This window comes from Camelus bactrianus, chromosome 4 (genome assembly GCF_048773025.1).
Source record: "Camelus bactrianus isolate YW-2024 breed Bactrian camel chromosome 4, ASM4877302v1, whole genome shotgun sequence".
Lineage (NCBI taxonomy): Eukaryota > Metazoa > Chordata > Mammalia > Artiodactyla > Camelidae > Camelus > Camelus bactrianus.
The window spans coordinates 54,610,925-54,626,273 of NC_133542.1; the positions used below are offsets into that span (position 1 = coordinate 54,610,925).

Consider the following 15,349-nt stretch of genomic DNA (forward strand, 5'->3'; position numbering starts at 1 on the left):
TACATCTTTTACTTTATAAGGCATAGTCTTAGAATGAAAAAGAGTGTCATCTGTGTTTAAGATACTGCCTTGTCTACAGGATCATTAAGGTCTGAGGAGTATAGAATGAGGGCTTTTTAACTTTCTGTGACCCCCTCCTTTTTTCCAAATTCATGACATTTGCCGCTGATGTATTCTAGGAGAAAAAGAACACGTCACTGCGGGGGCCATCCTTTACTGTTATCTCTCAAACGAAGTCAGTGATTTCTAGGAAATATAAACAACAACCTGTATCAGAAGTGGATACGTCAGTGTGACACTGTGAATCACTGGGCCAGATTGTCACTTGGCAGCCTTCCCTTTCTGACATGCAGTTATAATGCAATTAAAATGTGCACACCATGGCTAAACTTCATTGCAGTTGAACTGTTTGAAGAACAATGAGGAACTCAGCTACTATATCTATGGGAATATGGGTGTGTGTGTGTATGTGTTCACGGGTAAACTTCTTTAAGTGTGTAAATATATTTTAGATAGATAGACTTTCGCTGGGAGAAGGCACTTACTTTTTGCTGAAGCATCAGGCATGCAAATTTCTCAGAATTTCTGTGTGAACATGGAGTTCTTTGTGCTGGGATCTTTTAGGAAAGTGGTGTGTAGTGGGTGGAGCATATTCTGGGTCTTGCACAATCACAGGATAAAATCTGTCTCTGTTCCTTCCTAGCTGTGTGGCCTTGAATAAATCACCTAACCTCTCTGTTCCAACGACGTCCTACCCAATGAAATGGGGATAATGATATGAATCTGTAGAACTAGCATAAGGACTAAAATGTCTTATGTGTATAAGGGTTCTGGTTCATAATGGGCACTGGAAAAATGATAGTGTCTTTCTTTGTCACGGATAGAGAAACTGAGGTTGAGATCTGTTCAGAGGGCTTTACCAGATGTGAATTGTGTTGTCCTAGGTCTTAGACTCTGTGTTTTAATTTTGTGCCACGTCTGTCTTATCTGATGAGCAGTCCTTATTGCTGTCGTCCATTCGCAGGTAGACTTTTCCAGATTGTGAGCCTCTCGGCTGGCTGGCTGTGGGCCGCACAGCATTCCACACCTGCGTGTGTGTTCAGTAGGGGTTTGTAAACCACCTGAGGGTGGTGCCCTGTCCTCTTGGAAAAGGACATGACACCAAAGGCTATCCCCACTTTGCAGAGATATTCCCTGCAGCGCTGTGGGAATAATTTTTGATCAATGTGAACTTCTTTGAGCTTTTGGGAAGAAAGATATTACTCTTCCTCTTGCTTGGTATCGTTCTGGCAAAGATGATTCGTCTAAGAGCCCTGTATTTATTCAGCAAAAATCCCGGGGCCTGCTGTTTCATATAAAGGTTGATTGACTCTTTTATGGTTTTATTCGTATACGTAGCCCCGAGCCAGTTTGAGGGCTGTCCTGTGGCCTTGCTTGGAATTGCTTTGGTCTTCTCTGTGCAAATGTTTATTTTAATAGTCCATGTCCACTTGGTCTTACTAATGTACTGTAATATCAGATGCTTAGAGATCTCACGGGTAAGGAGGCTAATTTTAGAATGCCTTCAGGGTAGATGATATTTCAAAATGTGGAAGGGCGTGGGTAGGGCCTGACAGGACCTACCTAACCTTGTCTGCTCCAAGTCAGAAGAACATTCATTGGTGGCTCTTTGGTGGCAGCATGGTGGTGGCGGTGGCGGTGGCGGTGGCGGCGGCGGCGATGTTGGTTGCAGAGGGGAAGAACGCGTAAGTGGTTCTTTGGTGACCCAGCGGAGTGATTTCTCACCTTTCAGAGCAGATGACCCACGAGGGCTTTTCTCTTTATTTTTATGTTTTGAACATTTCCAGAGAGACGAGGGGAATCTGCGGAATTTTTTTTTTAATTCTGAAATAACCTTTTATAGTCGCCGCTTTAAAATTGTGGCCAGAGATATTTTAAGAGAGAAGAAGAAGAGAGCTTGCATTTATTTCTTTACCGGTGTTGAGATCTCTAGGTTGATCTCAAAGGAGGGATCTTTGGTCTCAAAGGGTGGACCCCAAAATGAAAGGAGTGGAGGTGGTCGTGGTTATAATAATGTGGAATGCCCTCAGTAAAATGAGAAATGCGGGAAGAAACAGCCGATGCTGTAACTGGGACTGACTAGGCTGCCAGGAAAGCTCTGAGAGTGGAAAGATTTTAACAGCTAGCTCTCAGGAAGGGTAGATTTGGGGATGCCACCTTCCCAGGTGTTGGATTCTTCAGAGATGGTAAGATCCTTCCTTATCTGCGACTACAAGGTGGTCGAAAAGTGATTGGCTTAACTTGTGTCAAGTTCCTAATGTGCTCCTAGCCTCAAGTTTATCTTGAAAATGGAATTCCGTCTGTGGTGAAGGCTGCTCAGAGACATAATGTATGTAAAACACCCAGCACCCAGCCAAGTACTCAGTAAACGGCCACCTCTGCAAGTTTATTTGCAATGAGCCATTAGGGGCCATCCCCTGCCTCGGGTGCAGACAGCTTGCCCCTTGCCATTTATTTGCTGCCCGGCTTTATACTCCTAGTTAGTAGTTGGTTGTGGGATGATGATAGAGTCGGAAAGAATTTAGTGTCTTCGCTCTCATAAAACGTGTTTTATAGATGCTGTTATATTTAAGAAATATGTGCCCATTCATCTCTATTCATTCATCCAACATTTATTGAGCGCCCGGCGCGCCTGCCGTGTGCCCTAGGTGGTCGAACCCAGGGGAGGTGGGATCTCTCTTCCAGTTGAGATTGGGTCTTTGTTTCGGTAATTGGAGCGATTCTGATGGAGATGGCTGTCTTTAACCACATTTAAATGAGCCAGAGGGCGGTGAACCCTGGCTTGAGGCAGTGGGACGCAGATTCCTCTTCAGATGCGTGTTTCTGCATCTTTGTGTGTATATATTTACAGCATAATTTGCTAACCGTGTAGTTAATACTGCTGGGGTGCGGAATCTGGCAGATCATTTAAATATTTACTCCAAAATCTCTTGTTCTCTGTTGGTGTGAAGTAGAGTTTCCAGTTATTTTTAGGTCATTTTCATCTTAGCAACCCTGTTGGAGAGGAACCAGACACACTGCTGTAAACTGTCCCCACATTTTGATAGAATTTAATAAAGTCAAGTTGAATGGTTTGGTCCCTAGAGGCAAACAGACCATCTGGTTAGCAGAAGGGTTAGGTCGAGGATTGCTTGGCTGCTCAGAGGGCCACACACTGGCCCTGACACACTGGTAATATGTCCAGTGGCTGAATGCACCGAGCATGGAAATGGTGCTTTCAAGTCTGCCGAGCCAGCAGTTCTGTTACCACCGCTGTGACGCAGGAGATAATTCAGCTGGGCAGGCGGCAGCATGGGGGTGGATCTACAGTACAGGATGTGTAATGTCAACATGAAGGATTGGAGCTGGCAGAAGGAAGGGAAGCACTCATTTCGTGCCAGTGCAGGAAGCCTAGAGAGATGCTTGCCGGCCCCCTACCTCCCCTTTGCATCTCGTCCTCTTCTGGGTCTTCCCCATGATGTGTTAAATGATTACCTTGTGCACCGTCCATGGCAAAACTTCAGCTGATTTTCTGCCTCTTTTGGAACCCGTCAGCATAAACAGAGTGAACCACATTCCTTACCCATGGAGGATAGGCAAAGGCAGGAGTTCGCGGCACAGCCTGGGAGGAGGAGAGAGGGCTTTGGTTAGGCAGGAGTGTCTTTGCGCTGGAGATGGAATCCCATTGTACGTCCCTTTGTGTTCAGATTTGAGATCGGCCATCCGTTCAAAGGCTGCAATCATCCCGACACATTGTGCTGCAGCTGTGGACAGGAGAAGGCTGCAGAATGGTTCCAGGGATTCTGCAGAAGCTTGGCAATTACATAATTGCTATGTAACTGGAGAGACCATCAGGATGGTCGCGTTCTCCTGGAAAGAAAGCCTCTACAGTTGGAGGCGTAGATTGTTTTCCCTTGTGAAACCTGACAGCTGATGAGCAAGTACTTCAAGCCACCGGGCTGGGAGCGGGTCCTCTCACGGGCATGAGAGGGCACGAAATTCACAAGCACACTTGGCTGGACACTCAGTGGACTTCATAGCTGTGTTAAAGGGAGAGAGAAGGAGAGAGAGCAACTCACTGACTCTTGGACAAGTGGATTCTCATATCGGTTGATCATGCTATTTGACTTGTTTCCAGTATCTGGGACTGCGTTCTGTATGCATTCGAAGCATGGTCTTCCAGCCCCCCATTCCTAGGAAGGGTGCCCGTGGAGCTGCACTTGGACATTGGAGTTGCCCTCTGTTTCTGCTGCCTGCTCCGAAGGGTTTCACAGCCTCTCTTGAATGAACACTCCCAGATGCGGATCAGCGGAAGCCCTGCGAGGCCTGACTGTCATCAGCTGTTCCTAAACGCTGCAGTCCTCTCGGTGGCAGCCCCCGGGGGCAGTGCGTCGGCAGCCCCGGGGCTGGAGCAGACTGGACAGTTTGTCTGGGAAGACCTCACAGCGCAGGAATGAATCCCTTCTTTCAGCCACCTTACCACTTGTTTGCCCTCGTTGAGAAAATTTTGAGGTGGAGGTGGTTAAATGTAGGCACTGGGGTTGCATGAAACTGGTCAGAAACCCAGGCTCCAAGTTTCAGCAGATACGAAGCAGTCACCTCAAATTAGCCACACCTCGTAACCTGAGTGAGGGCTTTCTGTTTGTTTATGTTAAGGAGCTCTAAATTTCCGCAATCCTGCCTCTCTGGGTTGGGTTTCGTGGAGCTGGTAAGAGTAGAAAGAGTGGTTGTTGGGGTACATTTTTATTAATGGCCTAAATTGGACCTTTCATAACTGCGATATTCATCTGTGCTTCTCTGTGTAAATGTGTTTGTTGTCAGAACTTCAGTAGAAGGGAAAATTACACATGGTGGCTCCTTTGTGAATTAAAGAGGAGCAGCCAGCAGACAGTAGGAGGACTTGGGCTTCCAAAGTGGATTAGGTCCAGAGATTCCTAGACCTTTTACCTTTAGACCTCTGCTTTACTCTGTAGCCCCTGGGGTTTAATGCTGAGTTTGACGGATGCAAATAGTTTCTCTAAGAAGTTTGATTCCTATGAAACAATATTGGTGGGTTTTCAAGGAGCCGGCCTGTTTCAGACCTGAGCTTTTATTTTGGAGCAATCTGGAGGGGTATAGGATCTCCCGTGGTGACCCTTGCCTGCGTCATCCCAGGCCGGCCTTGGCATGCTCCAGCAGATGAGTAAGGGCGAGGGCAATTGGCAGGAGGACTGGCTGAGTTCATCTTGCTTCATATCTCAGGAACTGGCCTGACCTTGTTCCATCACTCGTGCTTGGGCACTCGGAGAAACACTGGACCATCTTTCAAGGGTCCTGGAGATTGTCTTGGGAGCGGTGTGCTCTCATACTGGAAAGGAACACGGGACTCTTAAGGTGGAGACCACATAGAAGGGAATCTTGCTATCAGTGTTGGGAGACCCGTGAAGACCTTGGCCTTGAGGGTCCTGGTATGTAGTGGAAAGAACATAGACCTCAGAGCCAGTGAGTAGCTGTGTGACCTTGAGTGAATGATTTCATCTCTGATCCTCAATTTCCTTATCTGGGGGGGAAAAAAAAAACTCCTTTATAAGCTTCCTGTGGGGAATAAATAAGATCACAAATGTAAATCTCTGGTGCAGAGCCTGATAAATTGTGGCCACATAAAAAATGCAAATTCCCTTTTCTCCCATCCCTAAGTTTTTATAAAACACTTATTGTAGGCAGGGCACTTGTAAGCAGTGACTATCTGATTAGGAGTCAGAATACACTTGAGTTCACGTGAAATCCCCGTTAGGGGGGCTCCGTGAAGCTTGTAGTAGTGGTATTGATAAACATGTAATAACTTCTTGGGCTTAGGGGTGAGCAATATCTTTTATTATATAATGACTTTTAAGAGCCAGCATGCTCCTGCATGACTCCAAAATTTAGTAAAGGGGAAGAAAACTACCTTAACCTCTGTTTGCACTATCTTGAGCCTTCTGTAATAGATTATTTATTAAGTTCCTTAGGTGAGGTTCTGGTGTTTTTGTTTTGACTCTGGTTATACAACTAACTCCCTTAAAAGACAAAGCCGACATTTCCCAAGAATAGCACTGATGGGAGAGATCTGGGTATCCAGAATCCAAAAGACTGCATAATATCGGTGACTCTTACAAGCCTCTTTTATTGATGACGTCTAGCTCAGTGGGCCATTCCTTATGTCGGTGCTCAATGAAGTCTTGTTGATTGTTTTCAGGAAAAAAAGACCTTACTTCGTTAAAATTTAGCCCAATCAACTTTGAAGGCCAATCACTGGTTTGCCTCATGGTCCGTTACTGAGTGGAACTCAACTAGAAGTTGCAGAAAAAGGCAGGCATGGGGTTCCCCTTTTTTCATCTCTGGATCAGTGCCGTGTTCAGTGCCTGAGGCAGATGTGCCTAGTCAATAGATAGAGGGTGAGTCAGTTAACCACGTGTAGCACTTTTTTAAAGGTCATATCGCGCCAAAATACCTGTTCCCTAAATACACCTAAGATTTCTGAAACCGAACATCGTCTCTCAGTTTCTTCTAAGCAGTGATTGCTACTGCAAATCTCACTAGACACCCAGCATTCAGCTTTAGTACGTGGAGATTTGGCCCGGACATTTATCATTTAAATATGAGTGTTAGTATACATTCTTAGGGGAAACTGCCCAACTCTACAATCTGTATTCAGTATGTTTTGGGAGTAACTGTCTAGATTGCAATCGAGGTTAAAGAAGCCGAGGAGAGTTTGACTATTGGTAGTTGCTGAAGGATACTGATTTGAGCATGACTGTTGACTAGTATGATCTTGAATGACCCTTCAGACCATTGTAAAGTTAGATTTCATAGAACTGAGTCTGGGAGGAGGGTATAGCTCAGTGGTGGAGTGGGTCCTGAGCATGCATGAGGTCCTGGGTTCAATCCCCGGTACTTCCACTTAAAAACAAAGAAACAAACAAAAGTGAATAAATAAATAAACCTAATCCCTCCCCCACCAAAGCCAAACATAGAATTGAGTCTGAAACTCTGAAACATTGGAGAGGACAAATTCCAACTGAGGTGTACTCAACAATTCAAGGCCACTGGTTATAGAGAAAACTCATTTGTAGTTTTAGCTGAAGAAAAAAAAAAGGAGACAGATCTTTTTCCCAGATTTTATTTGGCTTATAAAGTCTAAATGGATCATGGCCTGTATTTCATGGGGTCAACTGGTGGCATGGAAGCCTCAAGGAAGAGAGAAAAAAAAAGTTTTGGAAGGAAAAGCTGAATATGCAGTATTTCCTATCAATTTAACAGAATTGGAAGGGTGAAGCAATGGAGCCAGGACAATAGTCTCAGACTCTGAAGACGGTCAGGCAAGTTCAGAAAGTATGTGTCCTCCCCTTTGACTTCGGTTCTTGAGCATCTCAGTGGAAAGAGTTTTGTCCACTGAAAGTCTAGTATATACAGAAGCCTTCTAGGTATGAGATGACCTTGCAGCGTGAAAGAAACCCTTGGATCCTGTTAGTTCCAACCTCACTGAAGGACATATTCTGAAGAGCCAGCTCATTAAGCAAGCTTTTGAAGGGTGTGCGCTGCAGAGCAGTTTCCTGTTATTTGGTTAATGGTTGACCTAGTTCTATTGCCATATGCTTCCTGGAACGCATTCTAATATAAAGTATGTGTTAAAGCAAGACTAGGATAATAGCAGGAAAGTCACAGCCTCGCTCAAGCAGGGACCATATTAATGTGGGCCCAGTGGAAGTGTAATGGACAGAGAATGAAAAAGGCTTTTCTCTTCATGGCCCTCTTTCCTCATTCCGATTTCAGTCTCCACATGGCATCCCAGTTCATTCTCAGGGGTTGCGTTTTCCTTGGCATCTACGTTTTCAGTTCACTTCTTGTGCATGCTAAGCTAAGTCTGACGTTGAAGTACCCCGAGTAAAGTTGTTACTGCCAGGGAAGATGATGTCATTCGATGTGACTAATGAAAGGTACTTTTGTTTTTGTGTTATTATTTTTGTGTTGCCATCAAGGGATTAGTAGATCTTTTGGTCTGACGTTGGATGCACTCCAGTCTTAAGTGTGAGGTTCCTTTGACTTATTTATCGTTTTACCTGGAATCTGCAGCCTTGTTCACGGAGAGGGATCTGGGAGCCCACACAGCCACAGGGGCTGCTGAGCAAACTTTGCACCAGGCACACAGTATTTGTTTGAACAGCTTCAGAATGTGAAGAATCTGTGGGTCTCGTCTGCTAACTGCTGGATAGTTGGGTGGTAGTGAAGGAAACATTTCTCTTCATTGTTCATAAAGAAAATGTTTGAGGAATCCCAAGTGTGGGGGATCAAGTGGCATGGGGTGGACAGTTGTGTGTGTGTGTTGTTGTTGTTTTTCTTTAAATCACCATCCTTGTGATATGGAGCAGTGATTCCTGAACCAGGCTGATCTTCAGAACCATCCTGAGAACTTGCAAACAAAAAGGAGGTTATTAAAAATAGATTTTTCGCTTGAATCACAGGAGAGGGAGTTAGTCGGTCTGGGGTGGGACCCTGGAATGCGTGTTCTAAGAAGCCAGATTTAGGAACTGCTGGTCTTGGGAATTCAGGATCATGAGGCTGGCAAGGAAGAAGCAGCCACTGTGCTTTAATGTCTCACACGCAGGAAGTAGGAAAAGGAAAAGAGATGCTGTCAGAACTTGGTATTTGTAGCTGCTAATAATTTGAACTATGGAATCAGCTTTCGTTTTTTCCTCCCCAGGAATTCAGTACCTCCAGGGCACCTTAAGGGTACAGTACACCAAGTGATTTAGGTTTGGGAAATGTCATCTCAGTGGCAGGCTACTTAACTATGCTCTACTTCCACCACCATCCCCCACTGCCCCATCCCCTCCCTCCTACCAAGGAGGCAACGTTTGCAGAATATCTGTCATTCATCCGTTCAATTGGATGCCATTCTTTTCATATTAATACCTTTGGCAGAAACAAAGAGAAGTTACATTATGTTGATTTCTATATACAGGGAAATTGCTACTGATCCACCCAATTAGCTTCTGGTTTTTTTTTTTTTATTGTTGTTTTTTATTTTCCTATTAACAATAAAGAGATGCACTTGTTGACTGAGGACTTCTCCATATGGCTGGCTGCCTGCCTGTCCTGGTTTGAAGCTGTCGCCTCTGATATTGGGCCCCAGCTCACTGACCCATTTGTGAATCAGAATGACCTTGACTACAGGACCATTCTGATCTGGGGTCTAGTAATGTCCCTGAGAAGTAACAGATCTTCAGTGTGCGGTTAGTGGATGAATGAATGAGTGAAACAGCTAAGTAAACATGGCCCCTGAGAGAGAAGATGTAGCTTGAAGAGAAGAAGATTTCTCCCTCAAAACGATGTGTGTGGTCAACGTAACCTTTTTAGGATGTTTTCTGCATTAATCTCAACAAACAGGAAAATGACCCTGTTGCAAAACTGGACCCGTCAGACACTTAGGTTCCTGAGGAAAAAAGCAAGGAAATTATTTCTTTTCCTGATGTGTTGTTGTTCCCCTAAACAACTATCACCACCACTGCCCACCCCCAAAACCCTACACACTGAAAAGAATGGCTACAGAACACATTGTTAAAGATGTTTGATGTTCTTTCTCCATTCTTCCTCTGAACTTTAACGGTCCCATAGGGAGTGAGAAGAATGTTGTTTTAGAAGCGGCAGAGAAGAAAACAATCAAGGAGAAAGAAGAAAGTTGAGGAAATGTCTCTTCTTGACAGTAATCCGTTAGTAACTAACTGAAAACAGTGGTCATGGCCTGAGAACTCATGGTCATGTCCTTGGCATGCTCAGAAGCTCCAAGAATGGAAGATAGTCTCTTCAAAGTTATTTTGAGGAGTTGGACACTGCCTACCAGGCTTCTGATGCTTACCCAAGTTAAGAGGTTGAAGTGCCTCCAAGGCTTTAAGTAGCAGCTGGACATGTGATCTTGTTAACCCTGAGATGTTGCTGAGAAGTGACTCAGATCACTGTGGCAAACGATCCTGCCCTGTCCCAGCTGCCCCAGCAGAAATCAGCATTAGGTCACCCTTTAGGCATATGGTGCAGACCTCATGCCACCATCACGACTTTAGAACCAGGACAACATGGATTGACTCTCCTGCCCACGGAGACTGATGGTAAGGACCGCTGGGTGCTGTGGACCCATCTGATGCCTCAGCATTTCTGGTTCCTACCTCCATCCCTATCCGCTCCCCTCACATAAACCACCTGAAGAAAAGGGGCGGATGCCAGAGAGTCATGAGTTCTCGTAATGCTTTGCTCTTGGGATGTCTCCTTGTCTAGATAGACAGAGGCCTTTGTTTCCCCCAGGAAAAGGTAAAGTATGCTCAAGGTAGCCTGACAACTGTGTGATGCCTGTTTTGAGTAAAATAACAGACTTGAGCAGTTTGTGTTTTCCTAGGTAATCATCCAGAGGTAGCTCCTACCCAGGGAGCTGGTGTGTTGGCCTCAGCAGGAGAGGAGGTAGCCGTGGGACATCACTGAATTTGTACAAAAGACATGGGGTGGGGTGGCCAGAAGGTGACTGAGGTGGTGACCTCGCCAGACTACTCTTGAAACTTTCTCTATCTTTTTCATGACTCCAGTCTGTGTGTGTAAATACAGAATTATTTTAAAGCTTGAAATGTCTTTCTGTTCAGCTCAGTGAACGTGTCCCTGTTTCGAAAGTTGATAATGACTCAAGGGTAGCCAGCTCGCAGGATTCAAGCCACTGCATGTTGGCAACGATACTGGATCCTAGTTTTATAAATAAAATGCTGGGGTGCCGCCTGCAGGATCCAGACGTAGTCTGTGAGCACATTTGAAATCTTGACCCCTGGGTACACAGCAGGTGTCAACTAGGAAAAGCAGGAGATAGGGTCCAGAAGGGAAGGAGTTCCTGTCACCCGCCATCAATGTCAAGTCGCTGGTTATACGCAAAGAAGTGAAATCTCAGGCTAGCATGGATCTGTGAAGTCATCCTGCCTGCCGGCTTCATTTTGCATCTCTGGAGAGGCTGCAGTGACTTGTCCAAAGTCCACAATGTAAGAAATTGGTTAAGGAAGCCTGGAATGGAATTTCAGTTTCCTGCCTTGGCCATCTCTGCTTATTTCACTACCACTCGTGCTGGCGAATAGCTTGGAGTTCTTGAGCCAATTTTGATTGATGGGTGGCGCCTGCCCAGAGCTCTGCTTTGCGGAGTCTGTGCCTTGTCTCATCTTGTTGGAAAAGAGCATGGAGATGAAGCAGAGGGTGCTGCGGGAGGCGGGGAGGGGACGTTGCGGGCAATGGCACTTCCCCATAGTTGCTGTCCCTTACAATTATGTGTTGGAAAGTCACAGACTTCCTCCCTCCCAAACGCTTTCTTACTTGGTGAAGACTTCCTATTTCCAGTGCTTTAAAGCAAAGGGGAGGATATGTAGTCAGGAGGTGGCTCATTTAGGGAGCAGCTTATGCACGTGACTTACCCAAGGTCACCAGGTTGCTAAGTAGCACTTTGAAGCAGTGATAGGGATTTCACTGTGGTTTTTGTCCACTAGCCTCAAGAGCTCTTTCCGCTTGGTTCCTGTAAGTCTAACCCTGATACTGGGGATCTCTCAGCACCCTGTTCACTACCTGCTCTTCTCCCCTGTTCTTACACGTCGTCCACAGTTTGCCTTTTATTGCCATCCTGATCAGAGGGACCTCCCAGAACATCTGCATTAAACCTCTTCTCTTTGTAGATGATTCGGAAAGATAGAAACTTGCCCAGGGTCACACAGCTAAGCTGTAAAAGACAGGCTGGATCCCTGCTCTCCTGACCATCATTGCTCCAAGGTATTTCCTTAGAGGTTTTCTCACTGTTAATCACATGTGATTTTGAAACTAGAAGCAACCTTGGAGGTCATTTATTTAATCTCATTTCATGGCTGGAGAAATTGATTCCAAGATCAAGGACTTGCCCAAGGTAACTAAGTTGTTAAGTAGCACAAAACCCTCTAGATCTTGAAGAACAAAACCAAGCCTATGATGTACATGGTTTTTTCTGTACCTTCTCTCTCTCCTTTATTTTCATGAGAAAAACAAGCTGTTTATCACAAAATCCACCGGGGGGGGGGCACGATTGCCTTGTCACATTCGAGTCTATAGATACTATGTAGTTAGAAAGATGAAACTGAATATGGGTGGCTTTTAGGAGTTACTCTTATGTCAGTGACGTAGTAAATTTAGAAGGAAAATTTTTTGATTGTAAATTTTTTTTGTAATGTGACCCTTGCGAGATTTGAAATACAATTTTAGAACCCTTTTTGCTTCCAAAGAGAAACTGTTGTGAGGACTCATGATGGGTGTTGAGGTGCCTGACAGGTCAAAGAGTGCTGGCACTTTGTGATTGTCATGCGGCTCGGAAGAGGCGGTCTGTAAGTGCAACCTGTTTATCCGCAGGCGGTGGGGCACCCACCACCAGAACTCTGCCTTGGTTATCCCACGGAGGAGCAAAGTGAGTGTCATAATACTTGGCCTCGAATAGGGCAGCCTTTGGCGGGGAGGGAGCTCTGTTTCCCAGGCAGAGCAATTCATGAATGTGCAATTTGAGATGAATGCTGTTGGTAGCAACATAGCAAGGGCCCTGTGACTGCCCATGCAGGTGCATCCATTGGCCCCTCTTGGCTGGTCTGGAAAACAGAATTGAAGCCCTCTGATATTTTAGCATCTTCAGCCACAGATATTTCCTCTTCCGCAATGAATGCCACAGCTGTCTATCCCTCTCCCCACCATATGAGCCAATAAGGAGAGAAAGTTACCTAGATTTCTAAGAGATCTTGGTGTTTAAAAGAGTGTTAACTCACGGACCTCTTCGCAAGTAGGCGAGGGAGCCCACCTTGGAGCTTTTGCCCTCTGCTGGAACAATTCCTTTTGAAGCGGCACCGCTTTTAGAATCATCAATAAAAACGTTTTCTTTGCTCCTTCTGGAACCTCAGTCTAACCTTGAGCCTTCATTTTGGAAGATAATGATACAATTTCTGCCCCAAACTGGGAACAAACCCCTCTTAATTCCTTTCCCTCCCAGTCGTTTTCAGCAAAATGATCCCCTTTCACTTTAACAAAAAGATTCTCTTTCTAGCTTAAAATATTCCGGATATGCTGTAACTTGCCTTGGGGTCATAGCACATGTCTTCCAGGACTGATGAGTCTTGTCAGTTGCCCCAGGGTGAGAACTTTAATAAGCAAATTGCACACACCTGGTTTTGCAAAATATTGGCCTAATGGGGCACCTCGGTGGAAGTTAGCACTTCCAGTCCCTCTGTGCACACCCTTGTCCCCACCCCTTTTAAAAGAGAGGCCTCGGAAGTTGCTTTTGTCTTGTAAAACTTTCCTGTCTCTTGGCTCCCCTGTTGTGGTTGTTAACAAGCTCAGGTTGTGCCTGCTGGTGTCTTTTGGATTTGAAAGTAATGCCAGTGATGGGCGGTGGTGTCTGTACGGGGCAGTCTGGTTAAAAGGGAACAGGGCTGGCGAACTTGCTTTGCCAGACTGTGCAGCCCCCCGCCCTGCTCTTGGATTTGTGGCTGCCTTTGGTGTCTGCGCAGCCTTTCCCAGCTCTGGCTCTTCTTGGTTAGTTGAAGAAAGACAGCCTGGTTCCCTGATTGGGAATGCTAGACCCCAGACCTACTTGTCTTTCACTTTTACTCATTCATGTGATCATTCATTCAAATATTTATTGAGCATTTGTGCTGGACGTTGGAGATTCACACAAAGACCAGATCCTGTTTCCTAGATGCTCATGATCTAGCTGGTGTCTTCATCGCCAGTCGTCGGCAGGTGAAACCACGCCCCAAAGGTGCACTGGAGTGCATTTTCTTTGGCTTCTATGCTTTCTAATTGCTGAAGATAACCACCCCCCAATAAAGCTATTGGTCTTTCTTGTCATCCGTGCTTTCAGACATCTCGGAGAACCGAGGTGATCAGGACGCAGGATCACTTCCTTAAGTGGTGAGTGGCCCTGATGTATATCAGACTTACTAATGGGCATGACTCGACTTTAAATGCTTTATGCTCTCGACTAGATTCCGCATTGAATTCCATGTTCCTCCTTCCATCCTTCTCATAGGCCTACAGGATTCTTAGACTATGCTTTTTCTTAAGTGGTCAACCTATATATACACCATTGGTTGACATTCTGCGTAAAGTTGATAAAGTCTGGTGATGGCATTTAGCTCTTTTGGCATTAAAAACCATATATAAGACTTTCCTGGCTTTGACTAGGCTATGGGTGACCTTACTCTTCAAATCTGTCGTCAGCCTGTGTTCCACCATCATTTGCGTGTATGTACCTCAGAAAGCCCAGTCATCCAACCAGCATGCCTGAAGTATCTCTTCCAGGAGCACTGGTGATCCTCTAGTCTCTTGGTTTGGAAGAGTTTCCCAAACATCTTTAGGGAAATTCTTTTCATCTACTTTCTAGAGTCCTTTTTTGGGGCATGTCGAAAGCTGAGCACACTGTATAGCATGTGAAACCATTCAGTTAAATATCCTGTCTACCTTCGTGGTTCTCTATGTCCATAACCATGCTTATACATTTGTTTTATTAGGCAGTTAGGCTAAACACCATGTGTGATGAGAAATAGTTAAGGTCTGTCCATATAGAGACACACTTCGGCTCACCTTCACCGTGTATGTGTGTCAGTGTCTCAGGTTGGCCCAGGGTGTCCAGATCAGAGGGCACAGGCTTTGATATGGAATTCCAGAGGTCACTCCCTACCTTCGTCTTCTACACCAAAGCTAATGTCAGTTGCATCACGCTGTGACATGAAATAATATTGCGTCGTAAGGAGTGCATAATGGACCGTGTTGTCCAATTATCATGAGATTACCAAATACTTTTGCCTGGGAACGTGCCAGCAATAGTGAAGCAAGAGATGCCACAAGCCACTCTCTCGTCTTGATTCCTAAAGACTGAACGGCATTCCTCATATCCGCTGTACCTTTCTGGTTGAGTAAAAGGACAAGGCAGCCTTTTTTTTTTTTTTCTGGATTTTTAAGTTTTTGGACAAAGAACGTGGCTAGGACAGGAAATCAGGATTTTTTTTAAAGCTAATTTGATGAGAATTAGTAAAAAGTCAAAAGGTGGGACAGAGACTACACAGGCTGGAACAGGAGATAATGGATTTCTAGGAAATGAGAGATTGATATATTTATAGTAATGAAGAAAAGTTCTTCCTGGAATAAAAATAGTGAAGAAGTCACAAAAAGAAGCCAGGAAAAAAAGGAAAAAAGAATGCATTTTCCTAGCACACAAACTCTGAAGCCCCTGCTTTTTTGTTACTGGAATTTCTGACATTTCTTGAAGTCT

General features: G+C 45.1%; 1 protein-coding gene across 10 annotated transcripts in view; it reads left to right on the forward strand.

Moving 5' to 3' along the window:
• The window catches only part of ZNF462 (zinc finger protein 462), a 134,579-nt gene that overhangs the window by 15,456 nt on the left and 103,774 nt on the right, over nt 1-15,349 (forward strand). Inside the window, exon 1 of one of the 10 annotated variants that reach the window (XM_074361945.1) lies at nt 1,602-1,745. The exons of the other annotated variants lie outside the window; for them this stretch is intronic. The gene's annotated coding sequence lies outside the window, so the exon portion shown is untranslated. Of the gene's footprint in view, nt 1-1,601; nt 1,746-15,349 lie in introns of those variants that run through there. 10 annotated transcript variants of the gene reach the window in all.